Source organism: Pipistrellus kuhlii, unplaced genomic scaffold (genome assembly GCF_014108245.1).
Source record: "Pipistrellus kuhlii isolate mPipKuh1 unplaced genomic scaffold, mPipKuh1.p scaffold_m20_p_1, whole genome shotgun sequence".
NCBI classification, from domain to species: domain Eukaryota; kingdom Metazoa; phylum Chordata; class Mammalia; order Chiroptera; family Vespertilionidae; genus Pipistrellus; species Pipistrellus kuhlii.
Genome location: NW_023425404.1, coordinates 163,459,721 through 163,480,471, shown reverse-complemented (window position 1 = coordinate 163,480,471; position 20,751 = coordinate 163,459,721).

The window sequence follows — 20,751 nt, the reverse complement described above, 5'->3', positions numbered from 1 at the left end:
ACAATACCTACCACTATGCTTTAGTCTATCCTCTTTTAAAAGTGCCTACTAAGATTTCTTCACTCTTTTCACTGTCTAAGTCTTGACAATGCTGTCATATAAGCAGTGTCTATTTCTTTACCCTTATTCAGGAAAAATAATACTCCTACTTCATGCATAAAGGAGAACTATATTACCAGGATCATTTTTATTATACTTTCAGTTCTCCTCACTTGATATTCTATGTAAGATGACTGACATATGTGATTGGTGATATTGAGAGAAGGAAAGAAAAGTACATACATGAATAGCTTATTAAACCAGTTTGCCTATAAGTTAAATATTAGTAAAGAAAAGATGCAAAGATTAACTGGATCTAACAGAATTTTATTTTTCTCTCAGTTTTTGGCCCAGGATTGGCAGAAGATTTGAGGCATGCCTGCTGAGGGGCATCTATCATCTTCAATAGCTGGCTTCCGTTTCTTGATATAAAGTGGCTGACCAGTTGTCACTATTTTTCAGCAAGGAGAAAGGAAGAAAGATGAAAGGTAATAAGCTTTAAAAATGTTTTTTTTTCCAAGATGCTTCCTTTATGTTGCATATATTCATTCTATTCTCAATCCAATTGAGTTTGTGGCCACTTAGCCATAAAGAAAGTTGCAAAACTGCTTTATTTTAGGGTTCCCTTGGCTCAAAATTAAAGGGAGAGGTGGGTCTTAGTAAATGGATGAATGGAAACTAAGGGATGATTAGCAGTTTCTTCTCCTTTGGACAATCAGCATTAACATATATCAATTCTTTTACACTTCTCTCCAGGAAGGCAACACATCTGTACAGTCTACCATCTCTGAGCAATATGCAGTGCTCTTCATTGAGTCTAGATATTAGTCTTCAAGATTTGATGACATATTATTTAATAGATGAATTGGTCCCCTCACTCCCTATTCCTCATACACACACACACACACACACACACACACACACTACACAGTGTAATAGAACAGAATATTGCCAATAAGATCCCAATTTTGGCCATTTGGAATTGGAAGAACAAGAGACATATAGCATCACTAATGGATAATGATCATGCTGGACTCCTGATGGATGGTAACTATAAATACTTCCTTAATTGTTGGTGGAAAATGGTCCTTTTTAGATCTTGGTTCTTGTTTGATTCATCCATTTATCTTCTTGGCTTTTGATTTGCCTTTTGGAACATTTTTTTTTCATGTCCTCTATGTCGTCATCACTTTTAATCATCCACACTTTAAATTATTTACATTGTTAGGTCCATTTTTACTTTCTTAAATTACCTGGGGTTACATGAGGATCTGTAATAGAAAAAACAATTTTGGTTGGGGAAAAAATGTCATTCTTTGCTACCATATCTAGTTAGCAAATCTTAGTGATGTATATTAGAAATAAACTCTGGAAAAAATTTTATCTCCTTTGAGTACAATTTTACAAAAAAAACCCACTGACATTTCCAGTAGGATTTGGCATGCAGACACTAAGTTTACAGTCAATTCAAATTATAAGACACAGGACAAGAAAACCTCCTTTGTGAGAAATGAGATCCACTGTATCTCTGCTTGCAACCTGGCTAATTCTAGCCTGTCTTCATTAGTCTCTTTCAGGATCTTGCTAAAAGTACCAAGGTGAAGTCCCACAGAGTGCAGCACACCTATTTTCAGAACCACATTTAGGCTTAGAAAGCACATGGTTTGCCTTCCAAAGCTCTATAGGTGATTGGTCAATATTTTCTCATGCCATAATAAGGGTAGTCTGCTTTTAATGCTAAAATTTGTACATCGTTGATGCTCACAGCTCACCTGAGAAGCCAATTCATCATTTGAGATTGTTTTATAGGTTGTTTGTAGACATTGCTAAGGACCAAATTACATATCTGTAAAAAAATATTTTTATTGGTTGTTAGAGAGGAAGAAAGAGAGCCGAAACCAGTTTGGCTCAGTGGATAGAGCATCAGCCTGCGGAGTGAAGGACATGTACCTTGGTTGTGGGCACATCCCCAGTAGGGGGTGTGCAAGAGGCAGCTGATCGATGTTTCTCTCTCATCGATGTTTCTCACTATCTATCCCTCTCTCTTCTTCTCTGTAAAAAAATCAATAAAATATATTAAAAAAAGAAGAGAGGAATAAAGAGAAACATCAAAGTGAGAGTGAAAGGACAAATATGTAATACCTTACTCAATAAATACAAAAATATTTTAAAAAGCATGAAGATTAACCCCTCTCTGAAAAAATAAACCATATGAACTAAAAAAAAAAATAATTAGCCACATCCTATATATTGATAGCAGCGATCTTGGATAATTTACCCACTCTTTTATCTGTAGATCTCATAAAAATATATATTGCATGATAAAAAGTTAAAGTACTTTTTTGAATAAACGTGTGAATAAATGGATGTGTTGGAATGAGTTAGGGGATTGAGAAGTGTGATGAAGATTTGTAATGGTTACTTGGAGGAAAGGCAGAGGAAAATGGCCAAGGATTTCCAAGCAATGCTAAAGTCCAGCTATGGATAGAGAATATTAATGTGTAAAACATCTGCATTTGTATGCTGTTTTTTTCTATCACAGCTTGGCAAAAAATGATGGGAGTAAAAAAGGTGGCTTGGTCTTTTTCTAGTATGAGAGCTTTTTCATTATTTAGGTCAGGTAAATGGAAGAAATATAAGGTAACTGAGAGTCTTTATGAACAAGTCGTTTTCGGTAATTTAAATAGGAACCAGGCTAGGTAGAGAAGTGAATGTTGCAAGAGGCTATTGAAAGATTGGGAAAAAAAATGGAGGAATCAAAAGAGGTAAAGTCCAAATGTAGCATAATTAAGGAAGTCATACAGTAAAGTGTTACAGTTGTACTCCAAGTACAGTGTATTACATTCTGTTTTCTGAGGCTAAAAAAGGACAAGTGATGATAATTTCCCAAGTGTAGCCACATATATGAGTACTGAAATGAAATAGATGTGAAATGGAAGAATGAGGAAAAAGTGAGAATGTGTTTTGGATCACTCTTTCTTTTAGACATTGAAATCAGCCAAGATAATTTTTGTTATTTCATTTTCTAAAACTCATCCTTCCCGTTTCTGAATAGTTTACTGTAGTGCATTCCCATAGAAATGTGTGAAGCATACAATCCAGGCTACAGTGAGGCCTCCCATTATGTCTCTGTGGATTAGGTAAAGGCACCCCTTCCTGTGGGTAAAGAAACCCTAAGCCTGAGTGTACAGTTAGAGAAACTGAGTATGGGCTGTCATAGGTCCCGCAGATTCTTCAGGCTTGGTACTTTTGTTCTCGGCACATCTTGCACAAACATAGTCTAGCCCCAAATCTACTCTAAGAAACAAACTGTCAGGGGAGAGGAAAGGCAAGGCAGGGGATATTACTGAGTCCCTAACATGTCATAGATATTGTGCGAAGGGTTTTAAATCTGTTATCCTTTTTCATTCTTACCACAACCGTAAAACACACACACACATACATGCAAGCACACACACAGCACATAGTAAAAATGTTCCAAGTAAGGCAATTCAGTTTCAATAAAATAAGTATAACCATTCCAAGTGAAATGGCTTTATTAAATGATAGATCTATAGCATGAGCTCTTTTGTTTGCTTCTTTCTTTCTTTCTTTCTTCCTTTCTTTCTTCCTTCCTTCCTTCCTTCCTTCCTTCCTTCCTTCCTTCCTTCCTTCCTTCCTTCCTTTCTTTCTTTCTTTCTTTCTTTCTTTCTTTCTTTCTTTCTTTCTTTCTTTCTTTCTTTCTTTCGTTCGTTCTCTTTTTTTCTGCTCAGCAAACAGGCACCAAAGTATGTGGCTTAAAGCAATACATTTTCATTTTTCTCACAATCCTGTGGATTGTCCGGGCAGTTCTTCCAGTCTGAGTCACTTTGGTTAGAAAGAGACTGGTAGACTAGAAGCCTCACTCTTATATGTGGGACAGGCAGAGAGCCAGGGAAGGTTTGAGACTTTTCTCCATATTGTTTTTCATTATTAAGGAAGTTAGCCCCAGCTTGTCCACATGGTGGAGGATTTTTCACAGCAATCTGTGGCAACCACCCAGTATGCAATCCATTTTTAAGACTTTACATTATACTTTCTAATATGGCCAGGTCCAAATGGAAAAACTTTTTTTTTTTTTAACTTATTCATAGGAGGAGAGGCCCACGGACATAGGGAAAGGAGGAATTTGTGGCCATTATGAAATCTTCCATAAGAACCTAATTTTAGCCCTAATCAGTTTGGCTCAGTGGGTAGAGTGTCTGCCCATGGACTGAAGGATCCCAGGTTCCACTCCGGTCAAGGGCACATGCCTGGGTTTCAGGCTTGGTCCAAAGTGCAGGAGGCAGCCAGTCAATGATTCCTGCTCATCATTGATGTTTCTCTCTCTCTCTCTCTTCCTCTCCCTTTCTCTCTGAAATCAATAAAAAATATATTTTTAAAAAAAACCACCTAATTTTAAAATAATGCTCTTTCTACCATATCACATTGTTCACTGATGGTTCATTCTTAACTCTAAAATGAAGACAACTTTTCCAAATCCTCGTGGAACTGTGTAAATAAAAGGAAACTGAACTCTACTTAGAACCTACTGTGTACTTAGCATCATTGGAAGTTCTCATTAACTCATAATTATGTTAGGAAGCTAGAATCTGGGGACTAATGCTCCTCTTCCAGTGGGCTAGAAAGTCTTAAACAGGATAATGTATTAGAAATTCAAATGAAATCCTACAGAAGGTCGTTATAAACGGTCATGGAGGGATCATAGACCTTAACGTTATTCAAAAATTTATTTTGTCATCTTTTTGGACAATGAGCTTTTCCTCACGAAGATTGTATTATAATATATAATAAAAGAGTTAATTTTAGGCTGTAAAATTTGACCATTTTATAACCACAAAATATTATGAGAAAAAAATACACACACATGCACATATAATACACAGCATTTAACCAATTACCTATAGACAAGTTAAATATGTATAAATAGCCAAATGCCAAAATTCTTTCAGAATGGTCTTGATAAAAGCTGACAAATACAATTGGTTCGACACAAGCATCATTGCCATTAGCACTGTTTATTACCAGGTGCCAATCATTGAGTTAGATGCTGTCCACAGATTCCTCCATTTAATCCTCAGAATAACATTATTATTCTCAACTTACATATAATTTTTTTTGAGGAACAGGGAATTTAAGTAACTGGCCTATGTCCCATAGTTAGCTAAATGGTGGAAGTAAGATTTTAGTCCAATATTCTTACTAGTACACCAGAGTTTGAACATTTAACTAATTAAATGTATCCTGCTTCAGGTAACATCAACTCTTTTTTTATTAGATACTTAACAACTATATGGACATCCACTAAGTTTTTAAGATAGTGTAGTTCTTTGCTGAGACCTGTTGGTCTTATTCCATTTGTAGAGGGAAATTCAGAAATACGTTGTGGAGCATTCTTTATACTCTCTCAGATCTCATTCTGCTTTCCTTCTTTGGGGAGATGATTAAAAGTAGCCCTAACCGGGTTTCTCAGTGGGTTGAGCATCAGCCTGTGGACTGAAGGGTCCCAGGTTCGATTACGATCAAGGACATGTACCTGGGTTGCAGGCACTTCCTCAGTAGGGAGTGTACAGGAGTCAGCTGATGGATATTTCTCTCTCATTGATGCTTTTAACTCTCTATTCCTCTCCCTTACTCTCTGTAAAAAATTAATAAAATATACTTTAAAAACTAAAATAAAAACTAATTGGTGTCTTTTATCTAGATCTAAAGTAGGTTTCACTAAAAAAAAAAAAAAAAAAAACAACGAACTAACCAACCAACCAACCAACCAACCAAACAAACAAACAGAAACAAAACAAAACAAAACAAAAAAAAAAACTTGTATTAGTTCTGGAAGGTGACAATAAGGCAGAACCCTTCTTCTTCAGGTACTTAATTATTAAAAAAACAAAGTTTGCAAATATGCAGGTTTCCTGCATCCATCTCTGTGTGCCGCTTGAAGCTGTGGCTCTGGCGGATGCTCCCTCAGGTAGAAGAATTCACACTCTGCACCTTGGTTGCCTGTTCTCCTACCTCCTGTGTTTGAGAAGCAGCTGTGGTGGCCGTGGAGGGCAACAGCAGCCTCTGGCTTCAAGACTGTTTCCAGCAGTCACTTCAGAGGTGCCAAATTCCACCTTATATATGCAAATATATAAGAAGCCCTCCTTCAGAATATAAGAAATGTACAATCACTCAGAAGGTTGCTTTGGGAATTAATTTTTCAATTTGGACATATGGTATATTATGTACTATTTTTTTCAGCTGTGTTCAGAATAAATTATAATTGGAAGTATTATTACATAGCTATGGTGTTATGGCTGCATCAGATTTGGAGTATAATCTTCTTTGTAATCTGTACTTTACTTTTTCATATTTATAATATTTGTATCTGATTAGAATGGATCAACTATATGTTCACCAAGAATCTGTTTACTGAGCTTATTTTATCAGATTACACATAGATTAGTGTTGGAGACACTATCCAATCCAATTTTACAGCTGATTAAACCGGGGCTTGAAGTTTAAGGAACTTTGTCCGGTAAACACATTTATTTAGAGTCAAATTGGACTCTTGGAACTCTTACCAAGCAGTTGAGTTCAATATTTCTTACATTACCCCACACTGCTAAAGATAGGGAGAAAACTATACAGGGATAAAGGCAACAGAAAAAGAGATTAGAGAAATAACTGTTAATTAGGATAAATTCTAGATGTCTCAGGTATATTTATTTTCCAAATTATGGATACTTTTCCACTATAGAGCACACTTAGGAAAGGCATGATTTCTCATTCATCTTCATATCCACAGAATCTAGGATTGTAAGCACCAAAAAAGTTTGTTCAATTTTTTAAAATTACCGGAAGACATGAAACATTGCGGGAGTTTATTTACCAAAATGGTTATGGTTCCTTTAAAAGTGTTAACCCGAAATATCAACTTCCTGTTGTTTTAAACTTTTTATAGAGGATAGTAAACTAACTTGAAGAATCAAGTTAAATATTTATAAAATAAACTTCTTGCAGGCATCAAAAATCACATTATTTCTTCCAGAAATACAATTCTGATCTTTGGTTCCCTTTTCCATTTTTAAGGGAAACGAAAAGCAGAGAATGGGTTGAGTAACAAGCTGCTTACAAGCATCGTTCAGCCTTGGGTTTTTACTTCATGAAGGAGAAGAAAAGGGTGTATTCTTGTGAAACCTGTGCTCGGTGATGGACGCATGGTGATTAAATTATGATTGAGCTGAATGCAGTGATGCTGTTTATCAAGTCCTACAGTAAGAGAACAGAGCTCTTTTAATTGAAATGGATTTTATTTCAATTTTATAATGCCTAACATGGAATGAGAAGGATGAGAACAATGAGAAGAAATTCCATTTTTTATTATCTTAGTGATTACCAGCTGCTAATGTTTTATTTTTGCTAAATTAGATACTTTGTGAAATAGAAAAGAAAAAACAAAGAAAACCTAACATGATGAAGACTAGAATTATAGACAGGGCATATTATTCCTGTAATATGTGTTGATTTAGCTTAGATTAAAAAAAAAAAGAAGAAGATTTAATGCTTGGAACGTTTGAAAATCTAAAAGGCTTTAGCTCATGCTTAGCTAATTATTTTGACAGGGGTCAGACTGATGTGTGCTTTTCCATGCAAATGAGTTTGTGGCGAACAAGATGACTGCCATCTACATAAACACTCCATAACTAATTCCTATCTCCATAGAGAGATTGAGTAGTGAACAGTTAGCAATTAGAATTCAGTGACAATGTTTTCCTCCGCAATTGATTAGTGTATGGAATGTTCATTTAGTAAAAGGGCTACAAACAGTTCCACCAATTATTTCCCTTTGGAACCCCCACCTAGTCTGTCTTCTCCATGTGAGCAGAAGTCCGTCTTTTCTTTAATGTATCCACTTTTTACACATTCTCCTCTTTAGATCTCCAGGTCCATTTCCCAACGTGATCCTCTCTTCCTTATGATCCATCTTTCTTCATTGGCTCCTATTTCTTTTCATATATTCTTTTTTTATTAATTTTTTTTTACAGAGAGGAAGAGTGAGGGATAGAGAGCTAGAAACATCGATGAGAGAGAAACATTGACCATCTGCCTCCTGCACACCCCCTACTGGGGATGTGCCTGCCACCAAGGTACATGCCCTTGACAGGAATCAAACCTGGGACCTTTCAGTCCACAGACCAATACTCTATCCATTGAGCCGAACCAGTTTTGGTATATATATTCTTGACAGACAGAGTTGCCAAAGCCTCAGTCCCTGGTTTTCAGTTCCTATCAGAGATACCAGCATTCCCTCCAGCTTCCCTGACTCAACATTTTGATAAATCATTCAACTTTTCCTTCTTTACAGACAGTTACTTATTTTTAGTTTTCTTTCCTTTTTATCCTTCTGCAGCTACCCTTCTATAAACACTCACAAATTTGTAACAAGAATTATGTGTTTCCATTTGTTTTCTTTTTATCTCTATGCCTTTATTTTGAATCCATTTCACTCATCACTTCAAGTTCAGAAACCCAACTTCTTCCATCATATTGTTTCTTGGTTCAAAATCATCAATTGATCCCACCTTTCTCTGGATCAAATTTTGCTTATTTGATAAATTTGCCATGAGGTGCCCAGATATTCCCTCAAACATTATTCCAGGATTTTCTGGAAAGATGTTTTTGGGTGAGATTAACATTTTAATAAGTATACTGAGTAAAACAGCTTGTCCTCTCTTATGAGAGTAGGCCTTTGAAGTCCTTAATAGGACAAAAAGGCTGGCCCTTCCCCTGAAAAATAAATAATTTCTCCTGCCAGATTGCCTTCAAACTAAAGTATTGGCTTTTCCTGCCTTCAGAATAAAAGTGAAACTTCAATTCTTCCTGGGTCTCAAGTTTGCTGGCCTTTGGTCAGAAACTGTTCATTCACTTCTCTTGGTTCTTGGAACTTTGGATCCAGATTGGAAATATACTCCTGGCTCTTCTGAATCTTTAGCTTGGTGACTTACCCTGTGGATCTTGGGACTTACCTGCATCCATAACTGCATGAGAGCCAATTTCTTATAGTGCAGCTCTCTCTCTGTCTCTCTCTCTCTCTGTATCTCTCTCTCCTATGTAATAAAGAGATAATATGCAAATTGACCACCACATCCTTGCACACAAGAGGGTTGCCCCATGTAGTCACAAGATAGCTGCCCTCATGTGGCCATAATATGGCCGCCAAAAGATGGCAAGCAGGAGAGGGCAATTGGGGGCGACCAGGCCTGTTGGGAAGGGCAGTTTGGGGCAATCAGGCCAGTAGGAGAGCAGTTAGGCTTAAATCAGGCTGGCAGAGGAGTGGTTAAGGGATGATCAGGCTGGCAGGCAGAAGAGGTTAGTGGCAATCAAGCAGGCAGGCAGGCGAGCAGTTAGGAAACAGCAGTCATGGGTTGTGAGAGGTATGTCAGACTATCCTGTGGGATTGGATTTAAACCAGCAGTCAGACATCCCCCGAGGGGTCCCCCATTGGAGAGGGTGCAGACTTGGCTGTGGGGCATCCCCCCTAGTGCACAAATTTTGTGCAGCAGGCCTCTAGTGTGTGTGTGTGTATCTATATCTATATCTATATCTATATCTATATCTATATCTATATCTATATCTATATCTATCATCTATATCTATATCTATATCTATCTAACTATATATCTATATCTATGTCTATGTCTATGTCTATGTCTATGTCTATGTCTATGTCTATGTCTATATCTATATCTATCTATATCTCTATATAACATAGCCAATATATATAGATATGGAGATAGAGCTAGAGATAGATATATAACTATAGAGATAGATAGAAGATAGATGACATATGATAGATAGATAGATAGATAGATAGATAGATAGATAGATATAGTTATAACTTACTAGTTCTGTTTCTCTAAAGGACCCTAACTAGTACAGGTTTTTTTGTTGTTGTTTGTTTGTTTGTTTTAATATATTTTATTGATTTTTTACAGAGAGGAAGGGACAGAGATAGAGAGCTAGAAACGTCGATGAGAGAGAAACATCGACCAGCTGCCTCTTGCACACCCCCTACCGGGGATGTGCCCGCTACCAATGTACATGCCCCTGACCGGAATTGAACCTGGGGCCTTTCAGTCTGCAGACCAACGCTTTACCACTGAGCCAAACCAGTTTCGGCACTAGTTCAGATTTATCTTGCCTATCTGCCTTGCGTGGCTAGTTATTAACCTATGAATGGAGTAAGAGGGAAATTAGAAAGAAGGGACACCAACCCTACCCTCTGGGAGAGAACAGGCTCGAGGAAGACCAAAGGAGCAAGACCTAACCTTGTTTTGTCACTAACTGGCTGCATGACCTTGTGTGTTTTATATACAAAATGATATATAGGCCTTCTCTTCTCCCAGATTGGTTTGGTGTAAAAGGGATATTCCATGTGCAAACACTTTGATGACTATTAAATATTAACAAGTAAATATTCTTGCTATTATTTTTAGTAAAGACAGTTCTTTCATCAAAATACATAAAATGACTTCTCAATTCCCCAAATTGTCAAACATGCCAATGGCATGTCAGAATTCTAACAAAAACACAGAAATGCCTCATTCCTATTTTTCATGGCTACCACAAAGGAAGCTGGAAAAATCGTTCACAGCCAAACTTTCCAGCAGCTAGATAAATTAACATTGCATCTCAAATAGCATTAGGCGAGCTCTGAACTATGCTGGGATATATAGCATATGAGGAGACAGATCAGCCAAGCAATATATTTTAGGTTAAAATTCTCACTGGGACTGTAATATAAAGCTTGGTACTTAGAGAGAGAGAGAGAGAGAAAAAAAAAAAGAATAAGTGAAAAGCACACAAAGCAGAGTGCTGTAAGTGTCCTTTCCTTGCAATAAATTGAAAAGTACTAATGCATTCTAGTTTTAGTGTAATAATTACATGCAACAGATATTTTAAAGTATTCACAAAGCAACATATGGCTTAGCTGTTCAGCTGCAGTGAAAATGTGGATTTTTAAGAATAAAAATTAGTTTGAAAAGCAGCAGGCAACAGTAATCTCAAATCCCCTGTATACCCTAAAGTAGAGAAGCCATCTGCAGTGTGTGCAAACGGATGACCTTGGATTAATTCTCGCAATGCCATTACCCAATTAGTTGAGGAAGGAAAGATACTTGGAAATTACAATTACAGACCCATTAAAATTATGCAGTGCTCTTATTCTCAAATAGTTAGTAAATTACATCTGTCTTTTCTTCACCAAGCCAAGCCTCAGTTTGCTCTGTAAAATAGTGAAGTGGCCTTGAATCAGATAGTGATGCTGCTTGAGCATCCTTTAAGTATGTCTGTCCTGAAAAAAATTAAATAATGAATTTTTTTAAATCTCATAACTTCTTAGATATAATTTCTTTATTTATGAGAATAATTTCCTCAGTCATAATAAGCCATTTTTAACCAAAGAAGGATATAACTATGCATGCCAAATTATGTAGTAAATTTCATGTTGTCCTGCTCTGTGCGCTCTTATTTTATAGCGACCCTGTTGTGCCTCCAGGGGTCATGCTAGAGACACTGTAATTCTTGGACAAATAGCAGAATGTTATTTTTGCTGTTAATGTATTTTTTTAAATGAAAATTTTGTTTTGTAGTGATCTTAAGACAGAAATGTTTTATGTAGCTATCTATCCTCCTCAGTTAATTCGAGAAGGCTTTTGACAAACATTTAATTTGCATAAAAATCTTATATGTGGCTGAAATCGGTTTGGCTCAGTGGATAGAACGTTGGCCTGAGGACTGAAGGGTCCCAGGTTCGATTCCGGTCAAGGGCATGTTGGTTGCGGGCACATCCCCAGTAGGGGTGTGCAAGAAGCAGCTGATTGATGTTTCTAACTCTCTATCCCTCTCTCTCTTCCTCTCTGTAAAAAATCAATACAAAATATATTTTAAAAATCTTATATGTGGATTATTAAAATATATTAAAAAAGCATATACTTGTAATACATATGGACACAGTATAGATGAATATAATAAAATTAACACTATATATAAATGCTAAGCAGTTTTTCTTATACTCTGATTAGCACAGCTAAAATTAAAACGTAGAGCATCTTGTGACTTAACATACAAAAAAATTGCATGACATCTATCATTAAGCAGCATTTGATTTTTATAGGAACCTTTTCTCTTCATGTTATTCTGTTGTTAGAAGAGACAAATGATTGGCAACCACATTTTAATGCTTATATTTGGCTCTTCTCTATGATTACCATTAGTTGAAGAGCAAGAATGGCTTTAACATACTATTCATTTTTTCATTCATTGAAAAAAGTATGTATTGAATGCCTACCTCATTGCAGCCACAATTCTACCTATTGTAGATATAGATGAGAATAACATAGAAGGGAAAAAGGAAAGGAAGAGAACCAAGAAAAACTGGTATTCCAGAAGACAAGTGAAAAAAAAAGTATTTTTAAGAAACAGGAAGTGATAAACTTATCAAGTGGACTAACAGGTTTGGTAAATGAGCCTGTGGGACTTAACACAGATGATGTTACTGGTGACTTTCACAACAATGATCATAGGGGGTAGTGGTGGCAAATGATGAGTGAAGAATATTTAAGAGAAAACTGAAGAACTGGGAGTAGAAACAATGAGTATTGACAATTCCTTTGAAGATATTATTGTGAGGAAAGTATCATGGTCAGTTCTAGCTCCTATAATTAAGAAACCTAAAATATGTGGATTATAAACAACATAGATGTATTTCTCATATTTTAGAAGCTGAATGTCTGAGATCAGAGTACCAGCATTGCCAGCTTCTGGTAAGAATTCATTCCCTAGCTGCAGACTGCTGAATTTTTGTTGTATCATATTGCAAAAAGACATGAGAGCTTTCTGGCCTCGTTTTAGAAGGATACTAATCCTATCATGAGGGCCTCATGATGTAATCAAATCCTAAAGGCTCCACTTTCAAATACCATCACACCAGGAATTAAATTCAACATATTAATTTTGGGGGAAACAAACATTCAATCCATAACAGTGAGAGAGAAAAAAAGGATATCATCTGAAGAAAGGTATGAGATCAAGGGAGAGTTTGTTGAAAAGCAGCAGACAACACTCATGTTAAATCATAATTTATCATTCAGCTATGGTTCATATGTAAAGGCAAAGACAATACTGAAGTGGAAAGCTCAAAATTGTAGGAGCAATGCACTTGAAATTGTTCTTAGAATCCAAGTCATACATGGAGGCAGCTGTGGGATTGCACCTGGAGTGCAGATAAAGTATATGGCACCGAAATAGGTTCATTGATTTGGTGTTTGGTGTAAGAAGGAAGATCTCTGCTTGTTCTTTTCTGTGTCAGTGTAATAAAAATAATGGAATCAACCGAGAGTGAATAAATAAACATTTGGGTGACTAAATACTAAATTAGGAATGGGTGTCAAAAATAATGCAATAAATTCCAATAAACACAAATTAACGTGCCATAAGATGGGCTGCATATAAAGGGCTAATAAGTGCAAACAAGACTGTTATCCTTTGAATTAAAATGTAACACTTCAATAGACATGGTACACTTTCCTTATAAAGAATTCAAACCAAATGAAAGTCCCACAGATAATAATTTAATTTAAAAAATTAAAAAAAAGAAAGTCCCACTGACTAGTTTATGTCTATGCCAGTCAATGATCATCACATTGTTCCCATTGCTTATTGACCCTGACATATTATAAGATCTCAAATGTTCTGAGTCAGTAAGGATGGTTCTGTAAAATGTAACTGTTGTGTATTTTATTATACTTTTAAAAATCTGTTAAAGTGGGAGTTATCAATTCTCTATTAGTCAAGACTGCAGAAAATTTCCTATGTGAGAGGTAATATTCAGAAATAAGACATGTTAATTTGATTTAATTTAAAAAATTTTGTTAAGCCTCACCTGAGGATATTTTTCCGTTGGTTTCTGGTGAGTGGAAAAGAGAGGGAAAGCCAGAGAGAAACATCGATGATTGGTTACCTCCTGCTTGAGCCCCAACCAAGGCCCAGACCAGGGAGGAGACTGCAACCATGGTTCGTGCTGTTGACCAGAATAGAACCTGGGATCTATCCACTGAGCCACACCAGCGAAGGCAACACGTTATTTTTAGTTATCTCTCGAAAGAAGATGAGTCTCCAACATGCCAGACTTCAGTTTTAAACCTCAAATCACTGACATCACAATTATGAATCACATTTAAAAACACATTGAAGAAAAGACTTTTTAGTCAATTAAAAAAATACAAATACAAAAGAAAGGAAAAAAAAAATAATCTTAAACCCTCAAAAATGTAATTTTATTAACTTATTGGTATAGTAGTAATGTTGGGAAGTTTTGTGTCTGTGTGGCTTATCTTGCTCCTATGATTAATTTCTGTTCAATTAACAGAGCATTGATGGAACTTGTTTGTAATTTTTGGAATGCGCCACATACTAATTGTCACTGAGAAAAGATCCTCTTGACAATGAAGCCTGTGAATTTTAAAATTCAGATATTGTACTTCCTGTCTTAGAATTTTCAGTTTTTCTTTACATAGATTTCACTTCTCTGTTGAAATTATACATCAGTTTATTAAGACAAGATTTTCCTTTAATTTCTGAATATGTTAATTGCTTTAATGTCCTTAGTTATTAATGTACCCTCTGTGTTACCTCAATGTAGATTTTTGTGGGCTATTGCTTCTCTTGACTATGGATTTGATTTTTGTTTACATTTATTAATTTTTCCTGTACACTGGATGGTTTTTAAAAAAATATATTTTATTGATTTTACACACAGAGAGAGAGGAATTGAGAGGGACAGAGAGTTAGAAATGTCGATGAGAGAGAACCATCAACCAGCTGCCTCTTGCACACCCCCCACTGGGGATGTGCCCACAACCAAGGTACATGCCTTTGACTGGAATTGAACCCGGGACCTTTCAGTCCGCAGGCCGACGCTCTATCCACTGAGCCAAACTGGATGATTTTTAAAAAAATATATCGGTTTCTATTATCTTTCTCTGAAAAATTTAAGTGAGTTGTCTGATTAACTTGAAATCCTGGATTCTTGGTTGAATGCATTCTTAGAGCAGATTTATAATTGTTGGGCTTTTTTAGTCCCTACCGAATTTCTTAGTACTGTAAAAGAGGCATAATCATTAATGATTTTTTTAATTTCCAGAGAAAACCCAAACATCTAAAATGCACCAACTTCTGTCTTTTTTACTGTTAGCAACCTGTTGCTTCCTTGTGGGCTCCTTAAAATCTCCCACATACATGCATGATTTCTGGGCCTTTTATAAACATACTTTGTGGCTTCCCCTGTGTGTTCCTCTTTTTAAATTTGTTTTATCCTCCAAATTACAGAAGTTTGGCAGTCCTAAACTTTGTGTTATGACATCTAGTAAGTCTGTGACATTTTTCTGAAGTTTTAGCTACTCCACGACCTTCAGAAGTGGGAATACCTTCTGGGGAAATCTATGTAAACATGGATCTAATCCAGAGCAGTTCATTTCTTTCAAGAGTTAAATTCTCTCCAATTTCGGTTTGATTTTACATCTCCAGTGCCTTTTATACTTTGTTCAGAGGTTATACTTATCTGTGTAAAGGTAAGTTTAGAAAAGCTATTCCACAAATACCTGTCTTTCTTTTATATGGTGATAACTAGAGGCCCAGAGCACAAATTCATGCAACCGTGGGGTCCCTCAGCCTGGCCTGTAGGATCAAGCTGAAACTGGATCTCTGACATCCCTCAAGGGGTCCCAGAATGTGAGAGGGCACAGACCAGGCAGAGGGACCCCATTAGTGCACAATTGGGGCCTGGGAGGGACTGCAGGAGGACTCCAGGGTGTGTCAAGTCTGTCTGGCTCAGTCTCTATCAGCTGGACCCCAGCATCAAGCTAACCTATGGGTCTGAGTGTCTGCCCCCTGGTGATCAGTGCATGTCATAGCGAGTGGTTGAGCATCCTTAGCATATCATTAGCATATTCTCTTTGATTGGTTGAATGGATGACCAGTTTACTGGAGACTTAGCATATTAAGCTTTTATTATACAGGATTATTAGTATGAACAGTCATTAGCATTTACTAACACAATCTCAAGTTTAAATATTGAATCTATAAACTAATATATATTATATGAGAAAGTACTTTTAAAAATGAAAGGTGCTACCTGATGTGCATTGAGATATCTTAGATTATAATAAATATGCTAGGTATGTTTAAAAATACACTTATTTAAGTAAAATTTAATTTACTAATACAAAAAAGTTTCTTAAGCAAGTATACCATTAGGAGAAACTACTGACTTATAGTTGGGTTGATTTCTCAATCCAGTATTCATTTATGAAAGCTAAAAAAAAATTCCAACTCTTACTATTTAAATAAGATCCTTAGTTACAACATAATGTAAACTTTGAAAACTCATAATATATGATTACATTGGCTAAGCAAAATAAAGCTAGATGAAGGAAATCAAATTGGTCACCAGAAGAACATGGTGATAAACAAAGCTTCAGAAATCTTCAAGAGAGGAACATTTCAAAATTAAAATTGTAAAGAAACTTTGAAGTAGAATATATTTGTTAGTATGAAGTATTCTTTCTGGTGATTAATTGTGCTAATTCCATTTGTTTTTTTGCTTTTATTTATTATAATCTTACCTTATTCTCAGTAATTTAGTCCTAGAGTTTTAGGTTAAAATTATTGTGATTTGTTAATATTTTAGGTTTTTCATTTCAGTACATCTGGCCTTTATTTCTGAGTTTTAAGAACTTCCAGCTCCACCATGACCAAGTAGAGTCTAGTCTCACATTGCATTTGCTGGCTGTTCAGAGGAGATCTTTCTTCACTCTGAGCTGAACAAATTACTCTAAGTTTCCAACCTGACTGGCAAGATCAGCTGTGTAGTATTATTTTCTTTATTTTATAAAGTGTAGCTGCAGGGCATGAAACTGTAGTTTCATAGTTTATTGTTGAAAGGGAATGTGAAGGTGAAAATTGCACCTCACGTCTATAGCACTGCACTATTCTACAAAAGTGGCCTTCAGCTGGGCCTGGAAGTGTGAGCACCTCACAGCAAGCAATGCTTACCCTCCACAGCTGTAAAGTTCACTCTTTACCCCAAACTTCCTGGGCACTCTTAGTTGCAGGTGTAAAATGTAACTCTTCCATCATTTTTTTTTTTCCTGTGTGTGTGTCCATGTTGCTATTTTTACAGCCTCAAGTTCCACAAAAGATTTAAAGGGCAGAATTTCAAAAGATTGCAGAAAAAAAATGGTTCCCCCTACTCTTTCTGCAGACAACTTTTACTGTGCATCTGGGGCTTTGGATATTTTATTCTGTCAACCTCTGGCACAGTTTTTCTGAGCTGCACTCTGCCACATGCTGTCATTTGACTCTTCTATAATAAACAGGCAGAAAAGAGTTCCTGCCTCCTTCTGTCAAAGAATTAACCTTTTATTACCTAAACTAGAGGCCTGGTGCATGAATTCATGCACAGGTGAGATCCACCTGGCCTGCCCCTCTCTCCCTCCCCCATTGGGACTGATCAGGTTTGCCAGCTGGTCCCGCCCCTGTGGGGGCAAACTCCCAGTGGAGGGGACAATTTGCATATTAGCCTTTTATTATATAGGATACTGACATGTCTAAGTATAGCAGCCAAAGTTCATTGCTGTTACCGTATTTTCCGGCGTATAAGACAAATTTTGAAACGGAAAAAAAGTCAACCGGAAATCGAGGGCAAAAGACCAAAATTGCACAAAAATTACCTGCAGATCTTGACGGCAAAGTAAGTCTTTTCTTTGAAGTGGGGGGTAATCTTATACAGCGAATATAGGCCTAAACCTATGTTTTAACTATAAAATTAGGGTGTTGTCTTATACGCTGGAAAATACGGTATATTTCTGGGTCACACAGCTATTTAATTTTTATATCAAATAGTTGGAATTGGAGCAAAAAAAAAAAAAGAAGATACTATGGATATTTTCAAGATCAGTTTTGTACTAGCAATGATTTCTTGAAGTAGAAATAAAGTCTGGATATTTGGTGCATTTTTTTTTGTATGTTGAAATTTATCAAAGAAAACTAACATTGAACCTATTCAGATTACTTTTCAACAAACATATATTTATAGATATTAATTTCTACTGTAAATTTAGAAGTTGATGAAAAGAAAAACCCTTTACTATTATTCTAATTAGAAACATCCAGTCCTGTAATTACTCAAGGATCTGTGGCCCTGAGCATCAGAGCTGGAGATTTAAATTCACTGAGAACACTTCTCATCTATGTTTAGCTTTTCAACTTGCAAAGGATATGCTTGTACATCTGTAAAAGTTTGTTTTGGGATTTTGTATATTGAATATCATATTGTAAATCTCACTTTATCCATTTTTATCCATTTTTTTCTGTTAGTTGTTCCAATGTTTTTCAAATCTTTTTGTCTTCTGCATTTAGAATACAGGAGTCATAGTGTTAGCAGAATAGTAAATAAAATTTGCATAAAATTAGGTAATTTAAATAAATTCATTTTTCCCTGAAACTAGTGCTGTGGTAAGTCATCAGGGAGCAGTAAGTTCCTCAATGAACACCTTAAAATTTAAAGCAGAACACAAAGAAACTGAAAGCTATTGTTTTTTAAAATACAATGAGTCCAAAATTATAAAAACAAAATAATATACAACTAAAAAGCAAACAGGCTGAAAGTCACTATCACCAAACTAGGAGGAAAAAAAATAAGTGTAATCCTAAGAAAACATCAGAACCTTTTTCCTTAATGTATTTCAAAAACAATTCATTTTCTTTCTGAACAAATACATTAGCTATGCAACCCATCACTTTAACAATTTGAAAGCAGCTCCCAGTAGATAAGGAGATGGAAATGGGTGGGTAATCTCATCCAGAGGAGAAATTCACAGTGTAACTCTTCTAATTTCACATAATACTTTATGGAAAAGACACAACAGAAGAATCATAATCATATCACTGCCCCTTTACTTTGGCCTGTACTTTATATAAACCTCACCAAATTGATTTTCTACTATCAGGGCAGGGCTTCCAGCAGGTAATTTTATGGTGTGAGTTTATTAATGCTCTTCTTAAAATAAGAAAAAAGACATGAATTCGGATTATGAAGAGCCAGGATTTTAACAAATAAAAGGTAATTTTTATCTCTGTATCTTAATCAATGCACACACACATACTCCAGAAGATATAAAAAAGACTTTGACTAGAACAATTGTACTCAAAACTTTTGCTTTTAGGACCATTTTATAATCTTAAAAATTTGATGAATGCCACAAAAAGCTTTTATTTGTTATGGTCAGAAATAGAATATTGGGGACTAACTATAATTATAAGAAACTAGAGGCTCAGTGCACGAAATTCTTGCACTCTATGGTGGTGAGGGGTTCTCAGCCTGACCTGTACCCTCTTGCAGTTTGGGAACCCTCAGGAAATGTCTGACTGATGGTTTAGGCACATGCAGAGTGGACCTAAGCCATCAGTTGGACATCCTTAGTGCTGCCACAGAGGCAGGAGAGGCTCCTGCCATCACCACTGCGTTTGCCAGCCATGAGCCTGGCTTCTGAATAAGTGGAGCCCTCATGGATCAGATCTTGGGAGTTAACTGACCACCAGTGGGTAGCTCCTGCACTGAGCATCTTCTCCCAGGTGGTCAGGGCTCTCCATGGCGACTGGTCTTTCTGCCATTCAGTTGATTTGCATATTAGCCTTTTATTATATATGATATGAATCATTCTGTTAACTGTGATTGTTCTGCTCTGATTAGAGAAAGCACATTCTAACCTGGATGAGAGTTGTAATGCCCTAGGATATGGGAGCTAACATCAGAATACAGTACGTCCTCCTCTCCTAAGATATACCTACTATCATGAAAAGATTTCCAACCTCTTGGCCGAAACAATATGAGTTAAATTGAATGTTCTATAACTCTGAAATGGAGGAAGTCAGTTGTCCACATCCCCGTCACCCCATCACCCCATCTGGGATGAGCCTGATCAGCTCTTGGTCACAAGCAACCTCTCAATGTCCTTGCCTGGGCTGTGTACCCGAGCCTCATCAGCTTAGGGTCCAGACATGGTCCTGCATGGTGCAGGGCTTCAGTCTGGTATTCTGTCTGGCTGTGCATGGTGAGCCACAAACAGTAGTCCGTTGTGTGCACTTAAAGTATTGTATATTAGTTTGGTTTTTGCCTGGTGTAACTTTGTCTGTAGTCTTGCTTAAATTGCTTAAGGTTTGGTGCTGGTGGCTCTATCCCAAAAGACACTCCATTGGGATGGATCAGATCTTGGAGTACTGGATTACTTACACTTACCCACCAATGAAAAAAGGAAAAAGGGTGTTTTAATTCAGTACTGCTTGGGCTATGTATATTCTAGATTCTGGGGAAAGGTGTCCATTAAATGAGTCTTTAAACTATTATACTGTATTATCGAATACAGTTAGAATTGTTTTGTCAGAGGTTAGGGAAATGGGGGGAGTGCCGTGTGTTTGAGTGTTTATGTCTTTGCATAATTCTGACTCGAAATAAAATCAGGAAGGGGCAAAATTGGTGGTTCAGAGCAAAGATGTGGTTTCTATCATGTTATGACATAACTGTGAAGAACATTCCCTTTCAGTCATGGAGTGTCTTGGAGTGCATGATTAACCTTATCTATAAAGGACCCC